Below are 13,080 nucleotides of genomic sequence, written 5' to 3'. Positions count from 1 at the left end.
GAAGAAGGAGGGGCAGAGTAAGTGAAGAAGTTTTTAACTCCCCCTGCTGCAGCTGGGACTGCAACTTAAGGAGAGACCCCAGATTCCAGAGTCCAATGTCTTGGCCAAGTGTATTCTCTGTCCAGTTTTGCTAGTTCTCGGTGTGGGAGCAGGGAAAGAGAAAGGCAGTGTCCTAAGAATTGCTCCGAGTGGGCCACACAGACTGGGGGTTGGGCCACCAGCAGCTTTTCCCAGTTGATACCTCCTGGGCTTGTCTTATCTTCTAGGAAGTCCTCCCTTCCTCTAGCAGCGTCAGATACAGGGAGAAGTGGGGGATGAGGGGGAGGTGGGGCGGGGCACAGGTGAAGCTATGCTCAGCCCCCACGCCCAGCAGGGCAGATGACTTTCTGAGCTGGGTGTTCTGTGCACTGCGGCTTTCTCCCTGCTGCTGTCCGCCGTGTTGGTGCTGGCCCTGCACCCAGCCTCCACTGCGTCAGGCCCATGCAGCTGCTCAGGCTTCTCCGCCTCCTCTGGATGCTCAGGGTCTCCCTGGGGGCCACAGGTGAGGAGGCGCGGAAGGGGAGGGCTGGAGAGATCTGCCTGATGTTCCAGGGCAGGGCTGCGTGTCGGTGGGTGGCTCTGAGATTTAAGGGGAGGCTGAGGAGAGGTTCCCTCAGAGCTCTTGGTGCTAGGAGAACTGAGGTGGGGGAGGAGAGGGAAGCTGGGTCCAGCTGGTGCTGCTCTCCACCTGGGACCCAGCAGCTTTGCAGGGGTCCGTGCTTGCATCAGGAAGGTGGGATAACCTCTTTCTGCAAAAGTGCTCTTTCCACTTTGATTCTGTTTTCTGAGCCCTTTCGTTGCTCCTGCTTGCCCAGCCCTGTTGCTTCCTCCACCCTGGACTCTATCCCTCTCTTTACTTCCATCCGTTCAACCCTCCTGAGAGTCCCTGCCTCTGCCCCTGGGGCTCCCTCCTCTCTGGAGTGTCTCCGCCTTTGGTCCCGGTGCCCCATCCTCCATCTCTGCCCCTAATTCTCCTAGTCCCCACCTAGCCCATGTATCTGGGTGCAGCTGTCGTTGGCAGGGTTGTGGCAGGGAGATCCTGATTGCTCACAAAGGATGGGTCAGAGAACACCCTTAGGAACTTCAGAATTCCTCTGTGCTTCCCTTCCCTCTGCCCCCCCAGTACTTGCTGCTGACCCCCAATCCTAGACCTCTCCAACATAGAGGTCTGTGGTCCACTTTCTCACTTACCTCCAAGGTCACTTCCTGGCTGTAAGGACTCTAGGGCAGGTATCTTCAGAATCCCCTCCCCTCTTCCCTGATACCCGAGCTAAGCCGAGAAGTGAAACCCCAACTCTTAGAGCAAAGATGTGCTGAGTTTGATGTGAAGAGGAAGCGAACCCTGAGTGGGCAGGAGATCTGAGTGCTTCCTGCTGGCAACTTCTGTGGCTGACACTCACCCTCAACATTATGAGATCTTTGACCCTTAGTCTTACCATCTGTAAAATGGGGTTGACAGTATTTGTAGAGTGAGGGACTTGTGTTTGTAAACTAATTAACCCAGTGGCTGAATAGAATAAATGATAGAAAATATGTCTATTTTTATTATTAACACTCACTGTTACACCTTAAGATCTCCGGGACTCATACCTGCCTGCTGAAGTATCTCTTTCTGGAAGCTTCATTTTCTGTCCTGTCCCTCAGCCTGTGTGTGGTCCTGTCTCCTTGTCCCTCAATCTCAATGGCCTCTGAGATTCAATCTCTGTTTTCCCATTTGCTGTCCTCTTTGCAACTTTTCCCTCCAACCCTTTGTTTCCTGAAGTCCATGATGTGTCCCACCCTCAGCCAAATCTTGGCTGGGTTCTCTCTCTCTCTCCAAAGAGAAGAGTCAGCCCAGACAGCAGTGGGTCACAGGGAGAGGGGCAGAGGTGGGCCAAAGGGTGGGGGACCAGCAGGGACAAGGGCTTCAGGTAGCAGGTGAAGGAGAGAGGAGGGAGCAGACTAAGGGAATAGTGGGTATGTGAGGAGGAGCAGATGGGAGTGGTGAGGGGAGGTGGCAGGAGCCTGTGCTGAATCTACATGCTTAGCGTGGCCATCCCAGGGCTGGAAGGTCAGTATGCAGATGAGGTGGGCAAGGGATTAAGGGAGCCCACCACCCAACTCCCCTTGGTGATGTTGACCTGGGGAGCAGACAGATCTTGGCCTTCATAATCTCGAAAAACCTTGGTTCCAAACTACCTCCGATGGGGGAATACGTGATGGCACTTCCTACCATCTGTGACACCTATATGGAAAAAGGGGCGGTGAGTAACCTATGTGGTGTTCTGGTGACAAAACGACCTACCAATGAACTCCTCTGTTCTACCACCAATACAGGAACTTCCGCCATGGCCACATCCACTTCTAATACGCTTTTGTGTGCTGCTCTCAGCAACTACTCACACTCCAAGGGTGCTGGAAGGTGGCCACTGAATATCTCCAAAATTGTTTCTCTCACTCCTGACAGTAGGGAAAACATACCTATGACTATCATCACTTCCCCCCATTTTAAATCCATTTCTGAAACATTGCTGAACTCTCGAATCAACCCCAACACCTCAACAATCCCCATGTCCAAGTTGGGCTTCAAGGTAGAAACCACACCACCTACCGTGATTGTCTATATGAGCAGAACAGAGTGCACCAATCCAACCAGCCTTTTAATTACCACCACTTACCCGACCATCACCTGCATGACACAGACCCGGGTGAAATTTACCAACTCTTACACCACCATGCCTGAGATAGAGAAGCCACACACAAGCATGATGAGTATTTCTCCCATAACAACTACTAGGAGAGTCACTTCAGGCATGACCAGTACTACCAGAGATATACACAAGACAAGTACTACAAAGGGTGCAGCCTACACCACTGTGGCCACAACAAAGAGACGCAGGAGAAGGGACATAAAGTCCTATGCATCATCCACTAGGAAAGGCATGTATATTACTAAACGTGATATTTTACAAAACTTTCTGAAAAAGGACATGATTTCTACAAAAATTCCTACTAGCCAGGACATGTTCAGGCATGGACCTAAAAACAGCACCATCACCATCAACACAAGTGAAATTACAACTGCCGAGGCTGCATCCATGATCAGGAGAACTCACACCACTGACACTGAATCCATCAAGAGCAGAACTACACACAAACAGCCTGCTACCACTTCAACACATGACAGCACAAATAAAAAAAATGAAACAGAGATGAAAACAGGGGTAACATTTAGGAGGGACATGCACGCACGGTCCCCCAAGACAGAGAGCACTTGGGTTATGCCAATCACCTCATCCGTGACCCCCACAAACACAGTCGGCTCCCCCACCTCCCCCACTTCCTCTCGAGGGACCGCCAAGACCGGGAGCTCATCCACGAGCCTGCCTCTGTCCTCTGCTCCTGCCTCAAGCGCAGAGCCAGTCCCCACTTCCACCCCCAACCCTAGCCCTCTCTCCACCTTGGTCACCACCATCCCCACCACCCAGGCCACGTCCACCCCTCCACCTCCCACTGGGACCCCCACCCCCACCGCAACAGGAATCACCACGCCCACTGACACCGCAACCCCCGCCACCTCCGCCTCGATCACAACCCTCTGGCCCACTCCCTCCACGACCGACACCACCGCCACGGCCACCTCACCCCTGCGAACCACACCCAGCCCGACAACACCGCACACTACTCCAGGCAGCCCGTCCTCAACCTTCTACCCCACTGGAAGCACAGTCACGTCGGCAGTGGCCTCCTCCCCCTCTACCTCTGCCGGCCCGCACACCTCCACCACCACAGCTCCATCTTCTGCCAGTACGGGCATCTCCACCGCCACGCCAACCACCACCAACTCCACATCCACTAGGACCCCTGGCTCACTGACCACCCTGACCGGCCTCAGCTCCAGCAGGTCACCAAGCCCCACAAGTGTCATGCCCTCTTCCGGCCCCCTGCACATCCCAGGCACCACTCTCGCTGTCACCACCACCTCTGCCCCGCTGCCTGCTACCGCATCCCCGCTCACAAGTGCCCACGGCACTGCCACCCCCTCCCTCACCACCAGCACTCCGCTTCCATCCGCTCGCCCCTCTCCCACGCCCGCCAGCAGTCCCAAGGCCACTCAGGCCGAGAGTAGCCCTCCGCCGGCCACGAGCAGCAGCACACTGAGCACCAGCACGGTCACACCTAGCAGGGACATGCCCTCACAGTCCCCCAGGACAGAGAGGACTTCCGTTCCGCCAATCACCTCATCCGTCACCCCCACAAACACAGTCGGCTCCCCCACCTCCCCCACTTCCTCTCGAGGGACCGCCAAGACCGGGACCTCATCCACGAGCCTGCCTCTGTCCTCTCCTCCTGCCTCAAGCGCAGAGCCAGTCCCCACTTCCGCCCCCAACCCCAGCCCTCTCTCCACCTTGGTCACCACCATCCCCACCACCCAGGCCACGTCCACCCCTCCACCTCCCCCTACTACTCCCAGCACCGCCACCGCCACCACCGCCGCCTCCGCCGCCGCCGCCACCACCACCACCACCACCACCACCACCACCACCACCACCGTCACACGGGAAATCACCACTCCCGCCGACACGGCCGCCCCCGCCACCTCCATCACAGCCCCTCTGCCCACCCCCTCCACGACAGGAACCACCGTGACAGCCACGGCACACCTGCGAACCACACCCACCCCGGCAGCCCCACAGAGTACCCCGGGCATCACTCCCCCAACCGCCTACTCCACGGGAGGCTCAAGCACATCTGCAGTTTCCTCGCCGCTCCCTAGCCCTGCTTCCCTGCAGACATCCAGAACCCTAGCTCCGTCTCCGGAGCCTTCGGGCACGCCCACCAGCACACCCACCACCCGCTCCACATCCACCAGCCCCACTGCCTCCTTGACCATCACCACTGACCTCACCTCCACACCCACTTTCTCCAGCCTGGCCCCCACCCCCACGCGTGTCATCCCGTCCTCCCCCACCGTCCACACCACAGCCGCAGCACTCAGTGCCCTCACCACCTCGGCCACGATGCCCGACACGACATCCGTGCCCCCAAGTACCCACCGCGCTGCCACTCCCTCCGTCACTGCAGCCGCTCCCGGAACCTCTGCAGCCTCCCCTTCCACGTCCACCAGCAGTAGCAGGACCACCCCGCCCCAGGGGGCCACCGCTGCCTCCACCAGCACCAGCACCAGCACCAGCACCAGCACCAGCACCGGCCCTGGCCCCGGCACCAGCACACTGCACACGACCACGCTTACTCCCTCCAGTGACACGCCTGCACAGCCTTTCACGACAGACACTACTTCTCAGCCCCCAATCACATCATCGGTCACCCCCAGGCGCACCGCCAGCTCCCTGGCCTCCCACGCCTCCTCTCCAGTGACCACCGATGCCTTCACCTCAGCCACGAGCCTGCCTCTGTCTTCTCCTCCTGCCTCAAGCGCAGAGCCAGCCCCCACTTCCGCCCCGCACCCGAGCCCTCTCTCCACCTTGGTCACCACCATCCCCACCACCCAGGCCACGTCCACCCCTCCACCTCCCACTGGGACCCCCACCCCCACCGCAACAGGAATCACCACGCCCACTGACACCGCAACCCCCGCCACCTCCGCCTCGATCACAACCCTCTGGCCCACTCCCTCCACGACCGACACCACCGCCACGGCCACCTCACCCCTGCGAACCACACCCAGCCCGACAACACCGCACACTACTCCAGGCAGCCCGTCCTCAACCTTCTACCCCACTGGAAGCACAGTCACGTCGGCAGTGGCCTCCTCCCCCTCTACCTCTGCCGGCCCGCACACCTCCACCACCACAGCTCCATCTTCTGCCAGTACGGGCATCTCCACCGCCACGCCAACCACCACCAACTCCACATCCACTAGGACCCCTGGCTCACTGACCACCCTGACCGGCCTCAGCTCCAGCAGGTCACCAAGCCCCACAAGTGTCATGCCCTCTTCCGGCCCCCTGCACATCCCAGGCACCACTCTCGCTGTCACCACCACCTCTGCCCCGCTGCCTGCTACCGCATCCCCGCTCACAAGTGCCCACGGCACTGCCACCCCCTCCCTCACCACCAGCACTCCGCTTCCATCCGCTCGCCCCTCTCCCACGCCCGCCAGCAGTCCCAAGGCCACTCAGGCCGAGAGTAGCCCTCCGCCGGCCACGAGCAGCAGCACACTGAGCACCAGCACGGTCACACCTAGCAGGGACATGCCCTCACAGTCCCCCAGGACAGAGAGGACTTCCGTTCCGCCAATCACCTCATCCGTCACCCCCACAAACACAGTCGGCTCCCCCACCTCCCCCACTTCCTCTCGAGGGACCGCCAAGACCGGGACCTCATCCACGAGCCTGCCTCTGTCCTCTCCTCCTGCCTCAAGCGCAGAGCCAGTCCCCACTTCCGCCCCCAACCCTAGCCCTCTCTCCACCTTGGTCACCACCATCCCCACCACCCAGGCCACGTCCACCCCTCCACCTCCCCCTACTACTCCCAGCACCGCCACCGCCACCACCGCCGCCTCCGCCGCCGCCGCCACCACCACCACCACCACCACCACCACCACCACCGTCACACGGGAAATCACCACTCCCGCCGACACGGCCGCCCCCGCCACCTCCATCACAGCCCCTCTGCCCACCCCCTCCACGACAGGAACCACCGTGACAGCCACGGCACACCTGCGAACCACACCCACCCCGGCAGCCCCACAGAGTACCCCGGGCATCACTCCCCCAACCGCCTACTCCACGGGAGGCTCAAGCACATCTGCAGTTTCCTCGCCGCTCCCTAGCCCTGCTTCCCTGCAGACATCCAGAACCCTAGCTCCGTCTCCGGAGCCTTCGGGCACGCCCACCAGCACACCCACCACCCGCTCCACATCCACCAGCCCCACTGCCTCCTTGACCATCACCACTGACCTCACCTCCACACCCACTTTCTCCAGCCTGGCCCCCACCCCCACGCGTGTCATCCCGTCCTCCCCCACCGTCCACACCACAGCCGCAGCACTCAGTGCCCTCACCACCTCGGCCACGATGCCCGACACGACATCCGTGCCCCCAAGTACCCACCGCGCTGCCACTCCCTCCGTCACTGCAGCCGCTCCCGGAACCTCTGCAGCCTCCCCTTCCACGTCCACCAGCAGTAGCAGGACCACCCCGCCCCAGGGGGCCACCGCTGCCTCCACCAGCACCAGCACCAGCACCAGCACCAGCACCAGCACCGGCCCTGGCCCCGGCACCAGCACACTGCACACGACCACGCTTACTCCCTCCAGTGACACGCCTGCACAGCCTTTCACGACAGACACTACTTCTCAGCCCCCAATCACATCATCGGTCACCCCCAGGCGCACCGCCAGCTCCCTGGCCTCCCACGCCTCCTCTCCAGTGACCACCGATGCCTTCACCTCAGCCACGAGCCTGCCTCTGTCTTCTCCTCCTGCCTCAAGCGCAGAGCCAGCCCCCACTTCCGCCCCGCACCCGAGCCCTCTCTCCACCTTGGTCACCACCATCCCCACCACCCAGGCCACGTCCACCCCTCCACCTCCCACTGGGACCCCCACCCCCACCGCAACAGGAATCACCACGCCCACTGACACCGCAACCCCCGCCACCTCCGCCTCGATCACAACCCTCTGGCCCACTCCCTCCACGACCGACACCACCGCCACGGCCACCTCACCCCTGCGAACCACACCCAGCCCGACAACACCGCACACTACTCCAGGCAGCCCGTCCTCAACCTTCTACCCCACTGGAAGCACAGTCACGTCGGCAGTGGCCTCCTCCCCCTCTACCTCTGCCGGCCCGCACACCTCCACCACCACAGCTCCATCTTCTGCCAGTACGGGCATCTCCACCGCCACGCCAACCACCACCAACTCCACATCCACTAGGACCCCTGGCTCACTGACCACCCTGACCGGCCTCAGCTCCAGCAGGTCACCAAGCCCCACAAGTGTCATGCCCTCTTCCGGCCCCCTGCACATCCCAGGCACCACTCTCGCTGTCACCACCACCTCTGCCCCGCTGCCTGCTACCGCATCCCCGCTCACAAGTGCCCACGGCACTGCCACCCCCTCCCTCACCACCAGCACTCCGCTTCCATCCGCTCGCCCCTCTCCCACGCCCGCCAGCAGTCCCAAGGCCACTCAGGCCGAGAGTAGCCCTCCGCCGGCCACGAGCAGCAGCACACTGAGCACCAGCACGGTCACACCTAGCAGGGACATGCCCTCACAGTCCCCCAGGACAGAGAGGACTTCCGTTCCGCCAATCACCTCATCCGTCACCCCCACAAACACAGTCGGCTCCCCCACCTCCCCCACTTCCTCTCGAGGGACCGCCAAGACCGGGACCTCATCCACGAGCCTGCCTCTGTCCTCTCCTCCTGCCTCAAGCGCAGAGCCAGTCCCCACTTCCGCCCCCAACCCTAGCCCTCTCTCCACCTTGGTCACCACCATCCCCACCACCCAGGCCACGTCCACCCCTCCACCTCCCCCTACTACTCCCAGCACCGCCACCGCCACCACCGCCGCCTCCGCCGCCGCCGCCACCACCACCACCACCACCACCACCGTCACACGGGAAATCACCACTCCCGCCGACACGGCCGCCCCCGCCACCTCCATCACAGCCCCTCTGCCCACCCCCTCCACGACAGGAACCACCGTGACAGCCACGGCACACCTGCGAACCACACCCACCCCGGCAGCCCCACAGAGTACCCCGGGCATCACTCCCCCAACCGCCTACTCCACGGGAGGCTCAAGCACATCTGCAGTTTCCTCGCCGCTCCCTAGCCCTGCTTCCCTGCAGACATCCAGAACCCTAGCTCCGTCTCCGGAGCCTTCGGGCACGCCCACCAGCACACCCACCACCCGCTCCACATCCACCAGCCCCACTGCCTCCTTGACCATCACCACTGACCTCACCTCCACACCCACTTTCTCCAGCCTGGCCCCCACCCCCACGCGTGTCATCCCGTCCTCCCCCACCGTCCACACCACAGCCGCAGCACTCAGTGCCCTCACCACCTCGGCCACGATGCCCGACACGACATCCGTGCCCCCAAGTACCCACCGCGCTGCCACTCCCTCCGTCACTGCAGCCGCTCCCGGAACCTCTGCAGCCTCCCCTTCCACGTCCACCAGCAGTAGCAGGACCACCCCGCCCCAGGGGGCCACCGCTGCCTCCACCAGCACCAGCACCAGCACCAGCACCAGCACCAGCACCGGCCCTGGCCCCGGCACCAGCACACTGCACACGACCACGCTTACTCCCTCCAGTGACACGCCTGCACAGCCTTTCACGACAGACACTACTTCTCAGCCCCCAATCACATCATCGGTCACCCCCAGGCGCACCGCCAGCTCCCTGGCCTCCCACGCCTCCTCTCCAGTGACCACCGATGCCTTCACCTCAGCCACGAGCCTGCCTCTGTCTTCTCCTCCTGCCTCAAGCGCAGAGCCAGCCCCCACTTCCGCCCCGCACCCGAGCCCTCTCTCCACCTTGGTCACCACCATCCCCACCACCCAGGCCACGTCCACCCCTCCACCTCCCACTGGGACCCCCACCCCCACCGCAACAGGAATCACCACGCCCACTGACACCGCAACCCCCGCCACCTCCGCCTCGATCACAACCCTCTGGCCCACTCCCTCCACGACCGACACCACCGCCACGGCCACCTCACCCCTGCGAACCACACCCAGCCCGACAACACCGCACACTACTCCAGGCAGCCCGTCCTCAACCTTCTACCCCACTGGAAGCACAGTCACGTCGGCAGTGGCCTCCTCCCCCTCTACCTCTGCCGGCCCGCACACCTCCACCACCACAGCTCCATCTTCTGCCAGTACGGGCATCTCCACCGCCACGCCAACCACCACCAACTCCACATCCACTAGGACCCCTGGCTCACTGACCACCCTGACCGGCCTCAGCTCCAGCAGGTCACCAAGCCCCACAAGTGTCATGCCCTCTTCCGGCCCCCTGCACATCCCAGGCACCACTCTCGCTGTCACCACCACCTCTGCCCCGCTGCCTGCTACCGCATCCCCGCTCACAAGTGCCCACGGCACTGCCACCCCCTCCCTCACCACCAGCACTCCGCTTCCATCCGCTCGCCCCTCTCCCACGCCCGCCAGCAGTCCCAAGGCCACTCAGGCCGAGAGTAGCCCTCCGCCGGCCACGAGCAGCAGCACACTGAGCACCAGCACGGTCACACCTAGCAGGGACATGCCCTCACAGTCCCCCAGGACAGAGAGGACTTCCGTTCCGCCAATCACCTCATCCGTCACCCCCACAAACACAGTCGGCTCCCCCACCTCCCCCACTTCCTCTCGAGGGACCGCCAAGACCGGGACCTCATCCACGAGCCTGCCTCTGTCCTCTCCTCCTGCCTCAAGCGCAGAGCCAGTCCCCACTTCCGCCCCCAACCCTAGCCCTCTCTCCACCTTGGTCACCACCATCCCCACCACCCAGGCCACGTCCACCCCTCCACCTCCCCCTACTACTCCCAGCACCGCCACCGCCACCACCGCCGCCTCCGCCGCCGCCGCCACCACCACCACCACCACCACCACCACCACCACCGTCACACGGGAAATCACCACTCCCGCCGACACGGCCGCCCCCGCCACCTCCATCACAGCCCCTCTGCCCACCCCCTCCACGACAGGAACCACCGTGACAGCCACGGCACACCTGCGAACCACACCCACCCCGGCAGCCCCACAGAGTACCCCGGGCATCACTCCCCCAACCGCCTACTCCACGGGAGGCTCAAGCACATCTGCAGTTTCCTCGCCGCTCCCTAGCCCTGCTTCCCTGCAGACATCCAGAACCCTAGCTCCGTCTCCGGAGCCTTCGGGCACGCCCACCAGCACACCCACCACCCGCTCCACATCCACCAGCCCCACTGCCTCCTTGACCATCACCACTGACCTCACCTCCACACCCACTTTCTCCAGCCTGGCCCCCACCCCCACGCGTGTCATCCCGTCCTCCCCCACCGTCCACACCACAGCCGCAGCACTCAGTGCCCTCACCACCTCGGCCACGATGCCCGACACGACATCCGTGCCCCCAAGTACCCACCGCGCTGCCACTCCCTCCGTCACTGCAGCCGCTCCCGGAACCTCTGCAGCCTCCCCTTCCACGTCCACCAGCAGTAGCAGGACCACCCCGCCCCAGGGGGCCACCGCTGCCTCCACCAGCACCAGCACCAGCACCAGCACCAGCACCAGCACCAGCACCGGCCCTGGCCCCGGCACCAGCACACTGCACACGACCACGCTTACTCCCTCCAGTGACACGCCTGCACAGCCTTTCACGACAGACACTACTTCTCAGCCCCCAATCACATCATCGGTCACCCCCAGGCGCACCGCCAGCTCCCTGGCCTCCCACGCCTCCTCTCCAGTGACCACCGATGCCTTCACCTCAGCCACGAGCCTGCCTCTGTCTTCTCCTCCTGCCTCAAGCGCAGAGCCAGCCCCCACTTCCGCCCCGCACCCGAGCCCTCTCTCCACCTTGGTCACCACCATCCCCACCACCCAGGCCACGTCCACCCCTCCACCTCCCACTGGGACCCCCACCCCCACCGCAACAGGAATCACCACGCCCACTGACACCGCAACCCCCGCCACCTCCGCCTCGATCACAACCCTCTGGCCCACTCCCTCCACGACCGACACCACCGCCACGGCCACCTCACCCCTGCGAACCACACCCAGCCCGACAACACCGCACACTACTCCAGGCAGCCCGTCCTCAACCTTCTACCCCACTGGAAGCACAGTCACGTCGGCAGTGGCCTCCTCCCCCTCTACCTCTGCCGGCCTGCACACCTCCACCACCACAGCTCCATCTTCTGCCAGTACGGGCATCTCCACCGCCACGCCAACCACCACCAACTCCACATCCACTAGGACCCCTGGCTCACTGACCACCCTGACCGGCCTCAGCTCCAGCAGGTCACCAAGCCCCACAAGTGTCATGCCCTCTTCCGGCCCCCTGCACATCCCAGGCACCACTCTCGCTGTCACCACCACCTCTGCCCCGCTGCCTGCTACCGCATCCCCGCTCACAAGTGCCCACGGCACTGACACCCCCTCCCTCACCACCAGCACTCCGCTTCCATCCGCTCGCCCCTCTCCCACGCCCGCCAGCAGTCCCAAGGCCACTCAGGCCGAGAGTAGCCCTCCGCCGGCCACGAGCAGCAGCACACTGAGCACTAGCACGGTCACACCTAGCAGGGACATGCCCTCACAGTCCCCCAGGACAGAGAGGACTTCCGTTCCGCCAATCACCTCATCCGTCACCCCCACAAACACAGTCGGCTCCCCCACCTCCCCCACTTCCTCTCGAGGGACCGCCAAGACCGGGACCTCATCCACGAGCCTGCCTCTGTCCTCTCCTCCTGCCTCAAGCGCAGAGCCAGTCCCCACTTCCGCCCCCAACCCTAGCCCTCTCTCCACCTTGGTCACCACCATCCCCACCACCCAGGCCACGTCCACCCCTCCACCTCCCCCTACTACTCCCAGCACCGCCACCGCCACCACCGCCGCCTCCGCCGCCGCCGCCACCACCACCACCACCACCACCACCACCACCGTCACACGGGAAATCACCACTCCCGCCGACACGGCCGCCCCCGCCACCTCCATCACAGCCCCTCTGCCCACCCCCTCCATGACAGGAACCACCGTGACAGCCACGGCACACCTGCGAACCACACCCACCCCGGCAGCCCCACAGAGTACCCCGGGCATCACTCCCCCAACCGCCTACTCCACGGGAGGCTCAAGCACATCTGCAGTTTCCTCGCCGCTCCCTAGCCCTGCTTCCCTGCAGACATCCAGAACCCTAGCTCCGTCTCCGGAGCCTTCGGGCACGCCCACCAGCACACCCACCACCCGCTCCACATCCACCAGCCCCACTGCCTCCTTGACCATCACCACTGACCTCACCTCCACACCCACTTTCTCCAGCCTGGCCCCCACCCCCACGCGTGTCATCCCGTCCTCCCCCACCGTCCACACCACAGCCGCAG

At 63.4% G+C, this 13,080-nt stretch overlaps 1 protein-coding gene across 1 annotated transcript in view; it reads left to right on the top strand.

The window, feature by feature from the left end:
* Positions 1-406: 406 nt before the first annotated feature.
* The window catches only part of MUC3A (mucin 3A, cell surface associated), a 65,100-nt gene continuing 52,426 nt past the window's right edge, over positions 407-13,080 (top strand). Inside the window, exon 1 of the mRNA XM_072942108.1 lies at positions 407-541. The gene's annotated coding sequence lies outside the window, so the exon portion shown is untranslated. The remainder of the gene's footprint in view (positions 542-13,080) is intronic.

Source organism: Vicugna pacos, chromosome 18 (assembly GCF_048564905.1).
Source record: "Vicugna pacos chromosome 18, VicPac4, whole genome shotgun sequence".
Classification (NCBI taxonomy): domain Eukaryota; kingdom Metazoa; phylum Chordata; class Mammalia; order Artiodactyla; family Camelidae; genus Vicugna; species Vicugna pacos.
This window is presented reverse-complemented; position numbering and strand designations above follow the sequence as displayed.